Source organism: Ornithodoros turicata, chromosome 8, assembly GCF_037126465.1.
Source record: "Ornithodoros turicata isolate Travis chromosome 8, ASM3712646v1, whole genome shotgun sequence".
Taxonomy (NCBI): domain Eukaryota; kingdom Metazoa; phylum Arthropoda; class Arachnida; order Ixodida; family Argasidae; genus Ornithodoros; species Ornithodoros turicata.
Genome location: NC_088208.1, coordinates 34086705 through 34101259, shown reverse-complemented (window position 1 = coordinate 34101259; position 14555 = coordinate 34086705). Strand labels below are relative to the sequence as shown.

The following is a 14555-nucleotide window of genomic DNA, read 5'->3' as shown; positions in this document are numbered from 1 at the left end:
AGAGTGGCTGATGTGCAAAAGAGTGTCAGTTAACCGGAACTGTTCTGGGTGAATGCTGCATTTGGTTGGCTTCACTCGATTGTGGAAAAAAAGGCGACACGGTGCAGTGGGAAGAAGAAAGCGAGGCATTATAAGAATGCAGAAGCGTCGTGATGTTGGGGTTCTATTTCGAACGGAAGGCGGAAAAGCCCGAAAGGGAACGACGGGAAAAGATCGGCCGGATCTCGGCATGCCCTCAAAGAAATAAAAAAAGGAGTAATTTGCGGAGCAATTGCAGCTTTTACTCCCCTAGATTGCAACTACGTACTCCATATTTAGGTACACCTCACCCCGGAATTTACTCCCCTAGCCCTGCAAATAGGCCCTATAAGCTTTAGTGCATTTAGTCCAAGAAGGGGCTAATGGTTGAAGCAATGTATGTAGTCCCCGAAAGGGCGTCCCGCTCCTTTGCGGTAGCCGAGTTCGTGCTGAAGACTGGGAGGTCGCGGGTTCGAATCCTACCACCGACAGTGCTGTCAGAGGTCTTTCCTGGGTTTTCCTAAGACTTTCCAGACGAATGTTGGCACAGTTCCCCGTGAAGTCGGCCCAGGACGCATAACTAACCCCATCTGTCCCCCACTCCTTTCAGCTGTCCTCTCTCCATCTGTCCACATCTGTACGCCGCTCATAGCCACAGTTGCTTCGCGGCGCTAACACAAAATAAAAAAGTCCCCGAAAGGATTATAATTACCTTTTTTTGGCATGTGTATGATTGAAACAAAAAGGTCGTGCAACAGGAAGTTGATGACTTGGTGTAGGTATACGGTACTTTATATGAACCAGTACCGGTTTGCGCGCTAATACGTCATTTCCGTATGCATGCCGACGTTGAGTGGCGCCACCGTCGTCACACAAGTCGATGCTGCCGACCCGTTATACTTTTCAAAGCCCCTTTAAGGCTATATACGAGCTTTTTATCTGTTTCTTCATAGTTGCCTAATCGCAATACGTAACTACAACATACTATGCCGCACCAGCGGAAACTATCTAAACACACAACATCGCCGTCTTATGACGACCTCTACATCAGAGACCGGAAGACTGGCTTTCTCGCTCCCCATAAATAAAAACCCTTTCCCTCACAAAACTTTACCCCCGGAAAGGGCATCCGTGAAAACTACCACAACTCGGAAGCAGCGGATATTCTCCATGCAGGAACCCGCCAACGGTGACCCCATATTTTGCATCGAGACGAAGTGGTCCACTTCCGGTGACGAAAACGCTGCCCAAAAGTGATGCGAGATTGCTTCGCAGCGGAAGATATTCCACGAACATTGGACAAAATGCTCCCCGTCGTCATCGGACAGGCTGTGGAGCCCCCAGTAAAGTTTGTTCTACGCATGCGCATTTCGAGAATATCGTAGATAGCCACGCGGAAGCAGTATTTCACTGTTAATTGCTAGCTTTCTTCGCGGCGTTTTCGTCGCTAAGCAGTTTGTTGAGGAAGCTTCGTTGAACGGGCCGAGAAAACAGCATGCAGCAGGCTGTAGACGTCGTCTTCTGTGTGAATATATACGAGCATCAAATGTTTGCACGCAGGAAGGGAAGTAGTATGAGGAGGAAAGAACAGAAGAGAGAGAGAGAGGAAGAGAGGAAACGTCTAGATGATCCAATGCATCAAGTGCACAAAGAGAATACTTTTTTTGTGTGTGTGCTCACTATGTACTAACACAGTCAAGGCGGCGATCGAAGAGAGAATGGGAGTATACGTACGTCAGAGATAATTCAATTCAACAATTCAATTTACAATTCAATTTATATAATGGTGTTCTTCTCCATTTTGTGTAAAAGTACTTTATTATTTCATTGCGCACGTTCCGCGCACGTACTGATTAAATTCGTAGGCGAAAAAAAAAAACGAATTTATGGTTGGGAAAAAGAACACGAGAATGCGGCAGCGCACCATACATTGCCACAACATTTGAAGTACTGGCAGTAAATTCCAGGTCAGGGTCAGATGACTAAAATGGGGAGTAACTGCGACCTGAGGATAGAGGATGCATAGTTTTTCTCTCTCTCTCTCTCTTTTTTTTTTTTTTTTCATACTGCGGTAAGACTGAGATACACCATCTCAAACTCGAATGCTTAAGACAGAAAAGGACAGAGAGACGCAGAGAAAAAGAGAGAGAACAAGAGAAGAAACGCCGCATTGCAGCGAGTCAATTTTGAATCAGCGTTTTCTAGCACGTCGGTGCTGGCAGGCGTGCCTGTTTCTAACGAGGGGATTAATGAGAAGATCATTCCAAAAATGAGCCGTTTAAGCAGCGGCCAACTGCGCCGCTCGTTCGGGAAGGTTCCAAGTAATTAACGTAGCTTTTCAACTGACGACCGCCTCAAATTTCTCCTCTCCCGAACGAGGCGTGTATTATGTTGCCACGAAAGTGAAGCCGTCCATGCCTTCCCTGCTGTATCTCATAGAAGCATATGCATTTATTTCCTTCTATCGCTCTGTTATTCAACGAGTTTTTCGCGCTGTTCCAAGGATGCGCGAAAGTTTTACGACACTTGTGCACTCTTCTCGGTGATGCTGAGAGTTGTGAAGTATATAAAGCTACGGAGACGGGTAGAAATAAAGCTACGCAGTATTTTAATAATAGCGTGGAGACGGGGAATGCGTAGGCTGACGTGCGATATGAAGGGAGTTGCGTAATATGGAAGGGAATCGATTATCTCAAGGTGGTTTCGTAATGGAACTGTGAAGGGTCTAAATGGTCCTGAGATATATCACCTGGATTGGAGTGTATACGGCAGTAGTTGTTGTTTGCGTTATTCATTCTATTTTAATAGTTTACTGTAGCCACGTGCTTTTACATAATTCGCCTGGAGTAGCTGCTCTGACGTGAAGCAGGGCCTACATCTCCATGATCTTCTCTATCACAACACCAACATTATCATCATCATCATCATCATTACCGTATTATCTGTCTTTCGGCAAAGGCAACTATCGGCTATGTATGATATTTCGTTTATGTATATTTCGTGGCGTCAGCAAATGAACGAGACGAACAGGAAGGACTGAGCAGCTGTACGCGCTTCGAATTTAAGGGCCACCAAGACACTGTAGTGTCATCTACCGTTTATTTAAAAAGCAAGGAAAGTCTCTCGCATCCTTCGATGCATTCGGCAGCCTTTACATTACAGTTAAAAAAAAAGAAAGAAATAAACGTCAATCTCACTGTATCGCATGATCTCGCTTGTAGCGCCTGCTAAATACCGGTTGCCAAATGTTTTCACGTATATACGAACCACACAAATTCGATTGCAGCTTTTACTAAGTGGAAAAGCAGATGAGACATCAATGTCTAGATTATCCCGCTTCTTATCCATCTCTTATTTATTTGCACTTCAAGAGAAAAAGGGGACTGAGAAAAAGAGACAGGGGACGATTACGGCTTCCAGTCCTCTTGATTGCAATTACTCCCATTTTACTCCCCTGCACCGCGAATCGCCCTTACTCTTCACATAGCTGTCCATGCATCTACTCCCGAAAGGGTGTAATGGCTCTGGCGCTGTACTAGTCCCTAAAATGAGTATCCCCCCCCCCCACCCTTAAAGACTACTTACCCGTACATGCTCCGTTTTTAGCTAAACGTGCTAACATCCAAAAAGCATAACGAAAGAAACCAGCATAGAGGTGACAGCCCTTCCTCTCGGAAGCTTGACAGCAACCCCGACTAAAAGTTGTGCCCCACCAACACAACTTAATGCCTTCCAATAACTTCACGGACACAAACGTGCCAGGCGCCCTCCGGCAGTGTGAGAGGGAAGGAGTACCTGACTTGCCAAGGCAGTATATCCCCCAACGGGATTTGCCCCGGATCCAGTGCAGCGGTGGCCATAAAATCCCAGTGACAACCCCCCCCCCCCCCCGCCTCCTGAGCAATGCCGTGAGGCCTTGGTCCAGCGCCTTCAGCGTCGTTAGGAGCGCCATAAACGCAGCACCGTGGCGCGGTATCCAATTAAAACGCGAGTCCGCCATCTTGAGAGCCACTGATGCGTTCGGTGATCTTCGGACCTTTAATCTGATTAAAGGATCTTCTCTGACTTCACATTAACGCTTAGTCGTGGAAGGCTTTCTACGTGAGGGTTAAAATTTAGTGGCCGCCCTACTCCGAGCAACGTGTGGGTCAGCGTGGTGTTCGTGTCATCAAAAAGGGACGCTCCATCGAGGGGTTGCACTGTGGAGATACAGGCGGGTTAGTCTAGCAAACGTTGCACATTTCGACTGCATCGTAAAAATAGAAGACGGGTTATAGCCAACCCCAAATTGCGCAGACAGGTAGCCATTTGTCTGAAGTTTAATTCGTTGCAATTTTTTCTGAGCGTTATGGTCCTGCAGAAGAAAAATTACAAATCGAGCAAAATCTCACTCCATGCATTTTCTATGGGCTATGTCACTCAAAAGCCGCTATTTTCTCCTGCGCGCGCTTAATTTTTATTTCATCGCACACAGGTAGCGCCAACGTACAGAAGAAGGGGATTTGTGCATAACGTCAGAATCATGGTCAGAATGGGCACGTCACGTCGTTGTGGGCAGCGCCGCCTGTGTGGGGTGATGTGAATGTGAAGCAGGCACAAGAAAAAGTGGCGGTGTTTGCGTGAGATAGGCCATTGAAAGTGCATGGGTCGAGAATATGCTTGATTTTTAATTTTCGTTCTACATGGCCATAGTGCTTACAAAAAATTCCAATAAAACTGCAGACAAACGGCTATCAGTCTTCAAAGTTTTGGGGTAGGCTAAACTCCGTCTTCTATTTTTACGATGCGATCGAAATGTGTAACGTTCGCTAGACTAACCCTGTATGTAACGTGTCCGGGAAGCACCAAGACTGGAATGCTGTGCACGAAACGGGTGACTATAACCTGTCCAGAATGCATTGCGTTCGTCTGCCACGCTATCGACTCTTGACTAATACATAGTAGGGTACACCCTGCGTGTTCCTACTGCCCACGGAGGATGAAAAAGCGAGCTGTAGTAGCGTGCAATCTTCTGTGACATCTCATGTCATCGTAACCATCGTCATCTGTTGTTGTTCTGTGACGATCTCAGTTGCGTCTCGCGACGTAACCACCCAATTATTATTATTATTATTATATTGTTCTGTGACGTAGAAAACGTATTCGTTGTTAGTCCATCGAGACGAAATACACAGCTCTACAAGTCGTGACCACAGATGTTTCGTCGGACTAGTTCCCGTTGCCCACGAATAGTCGTCGGCAACCTACCGGTGCCTTGCTAGAAAACAAGAGTGAGCACGTTCTTCGCCATTCCATTCGAGGAGGGGGGGGGGCATATACGTTTATTACGGAAAGGTCAGCCTGACCAAAGGTCGGCTTGCTATTCTTTAAATAAATGACGACAAAGATAAAGCAAGACAAACGGAACGAACGAAGATAACGAGGGCGGAGTGAAGTGTAGATGACATAAAAGTCTGTTGGTCAAATCATAATTGGTCATGGGGTCTGCCCTCTGGAGGAAGTTGAGCGAAGCTCGAGTGTCGCAGCAGTGACGGGAGTGGCGCGCAGTGCCAAGTAATACCGGACGGTCGATGTTGTGCGTGTCGCAGAGCAGCCAGGCGTCTTTTGATTTCATTCGAGCAGCGCCACAACGTATATGCGGAAGCCTTTCGTGGTCCGTCGCCAACCAAACGCCTAGGCGATTATAATAGTAGTAATAATAATAAAAAAGGGAATCAAATCACGAAGTTTTTCGGCGCAGGATATATGTTTATGTGCGCTACGAAAAAAAAAAAAAGGAAGTACAGAAATAAAAAGGGAAGGCGCAGCAGAGGAAATGGAGTGAGCTGGAAATGCAATTGCGCTCCTTTCCATAACGTGCAATACCCGAAAAGAGCCCGTTAAGGAAACCGCCTTCTTTCACAGGCGATAACCCGCACTTTCAAACCGGGAGGAAACCTTGGAAAATGCTTTTTCCAAACGCCCGCTACGTGACGCCCTTGTCGACGACTATATACCGTGTACTTGGAAATGAATACCCGTCGCGTGTATAATGGCGGACGAGGACTGCGTCCACAGCACGCATACATATGCGATAATTACAGGGTGCTTATTTTGCGTAATTCCGGGAGCAGTCGAGCGCCGTTGTGTTTTCGAAGCGTGTTTTACAGTGCAGTTAAACAGATTGTAGAGTATGATTATATAGGATACACTGCGCACGGTTTGGAAATAGGTCAGAAAAATGAAAATTCGTGACTTCACGTCGCGAATACATTAACGTAACATTAACGGAATGCGTACATTAACGTTACGTGCATTACGTAGACAACTGGATCAGAAAGAAACGCCTACGTCCAATTAGGAAAATGAGCCAATTTAATCACTTTCGCATTACTTAGTTCCCTCACTATAAGGTGTCTGGTGCGGTGTATGAGTAATGTGTAGGTGAAATGTAATGCAATGTGTCATATGTGTAGGGATGGACCAATCGAATCCGCGAATGCTATTGGCGGGGATTCGAGATTCGGGAACCCGAATCCCAGTGCCCAATAACGGCGAGCCGAATCTTTCAAATCCACCAACCACGTTATGTTTGTTTGTTTTTAAAACTGGCGCCTCCGGAGTATACGTCGAAGGCCTGATTGCCCGGCGGGCCACGGGCCCAATAATTTAAAACTTTCGGCGTGTTTTCTTGTGTGTTTGTTTACATTGTTCTGGACTGAAAGAGTTTAGACAGGAACTCTTACATTACAAGTTTAAAAGTAACATGGTTTTGATTGTTTCTTAGTTTTAATGGCAATAATTCACACTCGAGGATTTATGTACTTCCTGTAGTCGATGAACAACATGTTAAATGAATTACATTTAAGAAGAAATATATGGATACTGCCTGCTGGTTACAGCTGTATATCATGGCATGATCGGGTTAGGTTAGGTTAGGTTGGGTTGGGTTGGGTATGTAAAAGAAAACATGGTACGCTTAGATATTCACAGACAGCCATTTTCGGTGCTCCAAATCTGTGGCGGGAACAGAAAAACATAATCGGCGATCCTATCGGGATAAGTCCAAGGCAATCCAATTCAATTCAAACTCCTAACATCCTAATGCACGTGGCTTCTCGCCCCTACCCCCCTAAAAAAAAAAATCAATATTTTCCAAAATAAACTGTGCTCACAACAGCAGTCAGCTCAGTTACAACAGGAGACATCGGCTATTGATAACGCAAAGTTGTGTACACACGAAATCAAATCAAGTATTGACCGCGCATATGGGATGATGGATATTAAATCAATATCCGCCGGCTCGCCGCTGCTGTCAGTCCCGTTCATGATCGAACAAGAGACAATAGCGAAGTAACCAGTTTAAAAAATGTGACGCACAGCGTGCGAACTCTTCCGTCATTTACATAATGGAAGGCCGCATCAAGCGTTTTTTTTTCTTTTTCCTTTTTTTATTGAAGCACGCAAGCAAACAGTCAGATGCTTGTGCAACCATCGCTTCACTTCAGTGCATACAACCACGATACCGGTTAAGCGGCGGTCGTCGATGAATACAAAAACAATACACAGCGCGCCATAAAAAGAAAAATAAATACATCGCCGTTACAGTTGTAGAGTGTTCATTTCTGGTGATGGTTGCTTAAGAAATTTTCACTTCAAGGCGTAAAATATGTGCATTCTAGCACATATGTGAAGTGACGGGGCAGTGTTGTTGAGCAACAACAACAACAACAATAAATGAAGAGGTGATGATGACATGGGTGTTGTTGAGCAGCTCGCTAATGATCTAGGCAACTTATAAGAAAATACATAAGAGAGTGTGCGCGGACACCAACAGCACACTACTTTAGGTGCTTCCTGCGTTTCAGAAGAATTTTAGCATCTGAAAGCCGATCTGAATTGAATTCAATTGAATTGCAAATAAACAAAAAAACGTGGAGATGTCGGCTCCATGAACATGAATGCCGTATATACTTTAGCACACTTGCGGCTGCATGATGCATGCTTTCGAATGCACCCGAGCGGAACGCAAACCAACAAATCAGGTTAACACAAAAGACGTACGACCATGAAGTTGAAGGCCTTTTCTTATCTACTGAATATTAAGAGCGGTCTACAAGACCCACCATGAATACGTACCTCCTACCCTGAAGAATGAAAGAAATGGAAGGGGTCTTAAATCAAAGCTGACCATCTTCGAAAGCCGCAGGCTGCCAAGTCGGCTCGGGAGTTTAACGCTCCGAAAGATCAGACCTCCACGAAATTGGATTACGGACACTTACTTCGCCGTTGGCATCGAAAGGACAGTGTTGGAAAGAAATATATATATATATATATATATATATATATATATATATAGAGAGAGAGAGAGAGAGAGAGAGAGAGAGAGACAAAAGAATGGTCCCGAGAACGGGCCGACAGACAGCGACAGAGATGCTAACGGCGACTTCAAGGGTGTGGGACGTCCTAGAAAGGCTGTGTGGATGCGTTCCGTCAGAAGGCATTGGCTCTACAGAAAACAGGGCCGATTAAGATCAGTTTCCGGAGTAATTCCAGTAATTTACTGCAAGCCCCAGTTTTAGCGCCCTGTGGTTGCAGTTTCTGCGACACTGAGAACGTGAATGTCGTTGTCGAAAGCTGTATCGAGTAATTCCACGCGGGAAGATTTAGATATTTGATTTGATTTGATTTGACTTAACTGGCGGAAGGATAACAGAGAGATTAAGATATATGTGCACATATGTTTCCGTGTGTGTGTAGACTTGAATAACCGGCACTGAAGAAAGGAGCAAAGTGGGAAACAGTTACAGCTTCTACTCGCCTACATTGAAATTACTCCCCATTTTAGTTCCCCCAGCACTGATATTTACTCGTTAATACTACACGGAGTCTTCCGTGCACTCAGTCCCGAAAGGGTGTAATCGTTGTGGCAACGCTTCCAGTCCCCAAAACGACTAAAGTTACCCCTTTTCTTTTCTTACAGTGCAGTCGTCACCCGTGCGCTAGGAGACACTAGTCTAAAAGTAGACATTAAGAATGGGGCTGGACAGGTCATGCAGCGTGTGTACTTACTATACGCCCAATGGCCAAGAATCAACCGTAAGGTGTGTTGAAGGCTTACCTGGAAAGACAAAATAGTACATCGTTAATATATTTCCCAAGATTATGGGAGGGGGGCACAACTTTCTATAGTCTCGAAACAACAACAACAACAACAGATAAATCGTGAGTACGACATTGATTGATTCACCGCTGCATAGCGGTACCCCTATCCCATGGTCTCGGAAGTCACAACATTAGTGGCAGTCCCCTTATCACTTACACCCACAGAGTGGAAGTAATGCAAATAATTAGGTACATCTTTGGGCACTGTGCCAAAACGCGTTTAAAATGCTTTAGCTTTATAGGGGCGTCATTGGCTGTAAATTGTTTTTGTAGTGTAATCTGTAAAAATTGGCATTTTTGCGAAATTCTTTATGAAATGCTATTGAATTTTTATAGAAAGCTTTATAATGTTTTGCGAAATCGTTTAACTTTTAAAATTTTTATTGTTGCTGTGGCGGTTACACAATATCAGCGTACCGCTAGCAACAACAACAAATAAATCATGACTATGGCCTAGGGTACCGCTAGCAGTGTGGTAAATCACATCGCGATTTCCCTGCCACCTGATGTCACGTGACCCTATAAAAGCACCAAGCGAACGAGACGGGGTAGCTGGTATCATTAAATAAATAAATAAAGGCACAGACGGACCTACTGGTGGCTTGCCCTATAAAAGTGCCGCGTTAAATAAATTCGGAAGGAGGAAAAAAAAAATTTCGACCTTTCTTCGAGGACCCCTGTCTCTATTGCAGATTACCGTCAGAAACCAAGTGTCGCTACACACATTTCTTCTCCATCGTTCTGAAGAAGGACGAACAAACTCGACACATTCTAATGAATGCGTCGAACGTCGCGAGGAACAGTCCAAATACTCGTTCGCTCCTTAACGGTTTGCCTCTCATTTCGTGCCCTTCCTAATTAGAAATTCTATGCAAATTTATCGCGCGCGGCCATTCGGGGGGGTGCGGGAAACTCGTCCGGAGAACCCACGCACGTTAAAACTTTTCGAACCTCCTCAAGGTGTTGACGTAATTAAAAGAACACGGGGCACCGCACTCGGGCGAAAGAAATAGAACATAGAAAAAAAAAAACGAAATGAAGGGATGAAATTCCCCATTCGCAAGTCCGCATGCATAAAGTACGCGAGGACCATCTCCTTTAGGAAACGGAAATAATGAATTTCAAAGCGTGTGCGAGGAAGAAGCATAAATTTCCCCCTTTCCCTCGAACCCCCCCACCCTTCTCAAAGGAAGGAAGGCAGGGAGGGAGGGAGGGAGAAAGCGCGGCTGCCGCATAAATTTCCCTCCTCGCCATCGGATCTCGGGAAGATCCGCTTGAGACATTCCGTGCATTCTGGGCATCCTTTGCGGAGCGGGCGTGAGATGAGAGATAAAAGCAAATATCACGGATGAAGAGCGCATATATATAGTTGAAAGAAGAAAAGGGCCTTCAATGCAGCAGAGGCCCCCAGCGTGAATTGTACAGCCCCGTAAGTGCCTTCCCCCTTGTGCTTTCACCTGATGACCTTTGAGATATTATTGGGCTCGAGAGGGTGGCAGCAGCCAGTCTGATTCCGCAGGAGGAACCACGCTGATGGTGTGGAAATGTAGAGATTACAAGGTGAAAGACCCTCCCGCTTGATGCAGCGAGGCAGCAGATGTTGCAGCAGTGGGAACATTACCACCGCATCTTCCCCAACTGTTGATGAAGGAGCGCCAGTGCGGTCTTTCGCCATGTTTGCACTTCGCGTGTAAACACAGGATGTACCGAGGAACGAAATGTATAAAGGTTCCGGCGGCACTGGCGAAAAATCGAGGACGTGGAAGTATATTACTCGCGTAAAATAAACTCACCGTGTGTTATACGCCGAGTTTTAATATATTTTTCTGTACGTGGGAGCAATGAAAGGTCGTGTTTCTGAAGGAATGTACCAGACATCTTCACATGTTCAGATCCCGACAGAGGTTTACGGAACACCATAGCGACGTATTTCTTGATCGGAGCGACACCGAACGGGAGTGGACACAAACACTGAGGGGTGCATGGAATTACCCAATCACCTGTCTGTAAGTCTATCTGCTCCCGTTTCCTGCGAGGGTATCGCTCCGATGACGATATACGCCACTGCGGTGTTCCGTAAACTCTTGTCGGGACGTGTACTACAGTTGTACAGGCTATCCTCGCCTCTCTGTTGCACACACATGACAGAGTTGCAGAAGAACAGACGACAAGCTGCCGTATTTTCTGATTTTTCTGTTGACTGTACAATGATAACGTCACGAACAAGACTCTCGAACTGCTTGGACATGGGCTCCGTATTCCGTTACCTCATGTCATGGAGACAAGAGATAACTTCAACGACAGAGCCGTCTGTGGCCAGCTCGAAGTCAAGAGTGGTTGCATAAAAAGCTAGAACAAGACACCACTGTGCAACATGCACACGCTGTGAACTCCAGTGCACACTTCAACGCCGCACTGCTGTGCAATGCATTGTCCGCTGTTGGTATACGTTTCGATCGACTCCAATGACCGACACTGTGGCTTCCCTTCGGTCCAGGCAAACTCAGTTCGTCATTGTGATCTTCTGTATACTCATGCATAAAGCAGCCCCAAACGCCAGCGCCCTGCGCGGCGGACAGCAACATGATCGAGTGTGCTGACGTTTTCCCAATAACAAATCTCTGCTGGAGACTTCGAACACGACCTTTTGTGAATACGATTGTGTTCCCACGTGCAGAAAGGTATGTCGTCCGTACAATCGAAAACAAAAAGGTTAATGCGTTGGACAACCGAGTCGAAGGAATACAGGTGGAACGCTGTCGGCTGATGGCGCATGGTGGCCATATACGCACGAGACGAACTCACACGCCGACACCGTTTGATTCTTTTTACGTCGTAAAGTGAACGATCGATGAGAGCACTGCTTTACGATCGCATGTACGCGCCAATAAGCTGCTAGAAGAAGTGGAAGAGCATAACAGCGAGGACGTAAAATGGTTGACTGCAGGGCGCGTGCCCATGCACTAACATGGATTTATTTTCAATTATATCAGGAAGGACCCGCCGTTGAAGGTGAAATGATGACAATAAAAGGAACGCGACGCAAAAGAAGCGCGCGCGGAGACGGGAGTTCCAAGAAAAAGAGACCATTTCAAATTGCCAGAAGGGAAAGCGATTGAACTCGGCAGGGGAGTAACCGGCTGCATGAACTGCAAACATTTCAGGAAGCTCCATGAATGTCTAAACAATGCGTATATAGCAGAGCCCAGGACAAAAAAAAAAAAAAAACAGTACGAAATGTTGCTGTGTCTGCGCCACTGTTTACGTCCGGGACTGCTCGTTCAACTGTACGGTTTCCGTTCCGTTTATTATTTCTCCCTTCTTCGCGGGCTGCGAAGCTTGGAAGTGTGCCGACAGTCAGTCGCGAAATTCTGCAAGAAGCCCTCGGAATCGCGGCACTCAGCGTTCGTTTGCAGTGGAGCGTCTACAAGCGTGACTAGAGGACGTCATAAACTGTACTTAATACAAAGGGCGCCCTTAATAAAGGGAAATATGAGGAAAAAGATTTAAAAAAAACATGCGTCCTATTCAAATCGTCGTAGTAACACGAATAATCGTCGCATAAGACCTGAGAGGAAAGAAGACAATGGCAGCGAAAAGCAATCTTTGATCGCGGGTCGCACTTTTTTTTTCCCCTTCATGATAACGCATAGTTTAGGACGTTATATTATATTTTCACGCAATGAAAAATGTGTTTTTGTGAAGAAACAAACCGTTTTGTGACGCAGACCCCACTGAAAGGTGTAATAAGAGTGTTGAAAAAGGTGCATGCGACAACACCCACCTGAAACACTGTTTCAAACGGAGTACACTCTCCTGAAATGGCGTTTTCTGTAGAATACGCCCTTTCAAATGGTGCTTTTCGTAGCATACACCGTTTAGAAAGGTGTTGTCCAAAACACCCTTTGGCATGGTGTGAAACTTACACCACGTAGGTGTGTGACGCGGGACAAGACGTTCACACACGAAATATGTAAACAAGATACCTTGCATTCGCTTGTACCACGTCGCCCTTCCAATAGTACCTTTCGACAGTACCTTTCATTAGTACCTTTCGATTCTCACCTTCTGTACCTAAAGGCGCCGCCGACGCTAACGAAAGTTAAAATTACATCACCACTCAGTCCGAACTCATTAATCGGAGAAAACTCACAGAATTAAATTTTCTTCGTCTCTCGTTTAAAAGAAAGAAGAAGAAGAAAAAAATCGCTCGGTGGTACAGCACGACTTCTGCTAAAAGGTTTTCACTCTCGCTTTTTTACGAGTGAAGAGGCCAAAAGGAAAGAGCTTCTAATGACGAGAAATATGAAGGATCTTCTTCACGCACGTCGGCCGTTCTGCTGCTGCGATCGTTTCGAATCAAGTCCCGAGCCAGAGCAATATTCCATCGTCACGTTCAGAGCCACCATTACGCGGGCAAGGCCTGAGCTGCTGTTGCGGTGCCGCGAATAAATTTATAGCGCGTGGGCGAACTATATGCATAAGTCGAGTCACACGCGCGTTGTGGGCTCCAGCAGGCTTTTCTGCGGCACGTAGAGGAAGACAGAGAGAACGAGAAAAAATTATGGCAGCGCCCTGGAATTAAAGCGCAAGCGGCTGTGAAATGCGATATGGAAAGAGAGAGGAGGATAATGGGTGAAAGGCAAAGAGAAAAGCCTGCTGTGGCCGGTCGCTTTTCTACATATTTGAGTGCAAAGAGACTAACGACGAAACGAGTGTAAGGAATGAAGTGGTGACACACTGCGGTTGAACCCATCATGTTAGTCGATGCAGAGGCTCCATATCGTCAGTACAGGAAGTAGAAATATGTTAGTCCGACGAATTACGGGAGATTTCCAGTTCATTCCTTCCTATCGCCTGTTGTGAGGTAGAAAAATTTTTAACGATCGTTTCTGCTTCAATACACTTTCACATTAGCACAGTACGCGCGCAAGCACTGTCGTCATTGGTGCAGGTGATTGTTTCGACAGATCCCTTGACAGTACATAGTAAGTGGTACATTCTGATGGAGAAAAACGAGTAGATTTGGGAACAATTACAGCTTGTATTTCCCGAAATTACATTTACTCCCCTGACTCTGAAATATACTCCCCACCAGAGCAAATACGCTATTCATCGTCGCATAAACTTCTATAATGTTCCAAAAGGGACTAAGTCGTGGTGATGCATGTAGCCCCCAAGACGACTAAAAGTACTTTTCTCTTTCTCGAATTGTATAACGCCTTAAAGGGAATGCCACAACGACGAAAAAAAAAGTAACAAAACGCAAAAATGCCAATAAATACGCAAACAATGAATTACCTAGGAATCATTTTTTACGCAATTTAGAGACGAGCCACACCGATAGGGGTGCCTGCAATGACTCACTCCTGGGTACATTCTTCTCTACATAA

The 14555-nt window shown here is 45.7% G+C and overlaps 1 protein-coding gene across 1 annotated transcript in view; it reads right to left on the bottom strand.

Annotated features, from left to right (window-relative positions):
- LOC135367064 (uncharacterized) overlaps positions 1–14555 on the bottom strand; it is a 416498-nt gene that overhangs the window by 103744 nt on the left and 298199 nt on the right. The gene's annotated exons all lie outside the window — the stretch shown is intronic.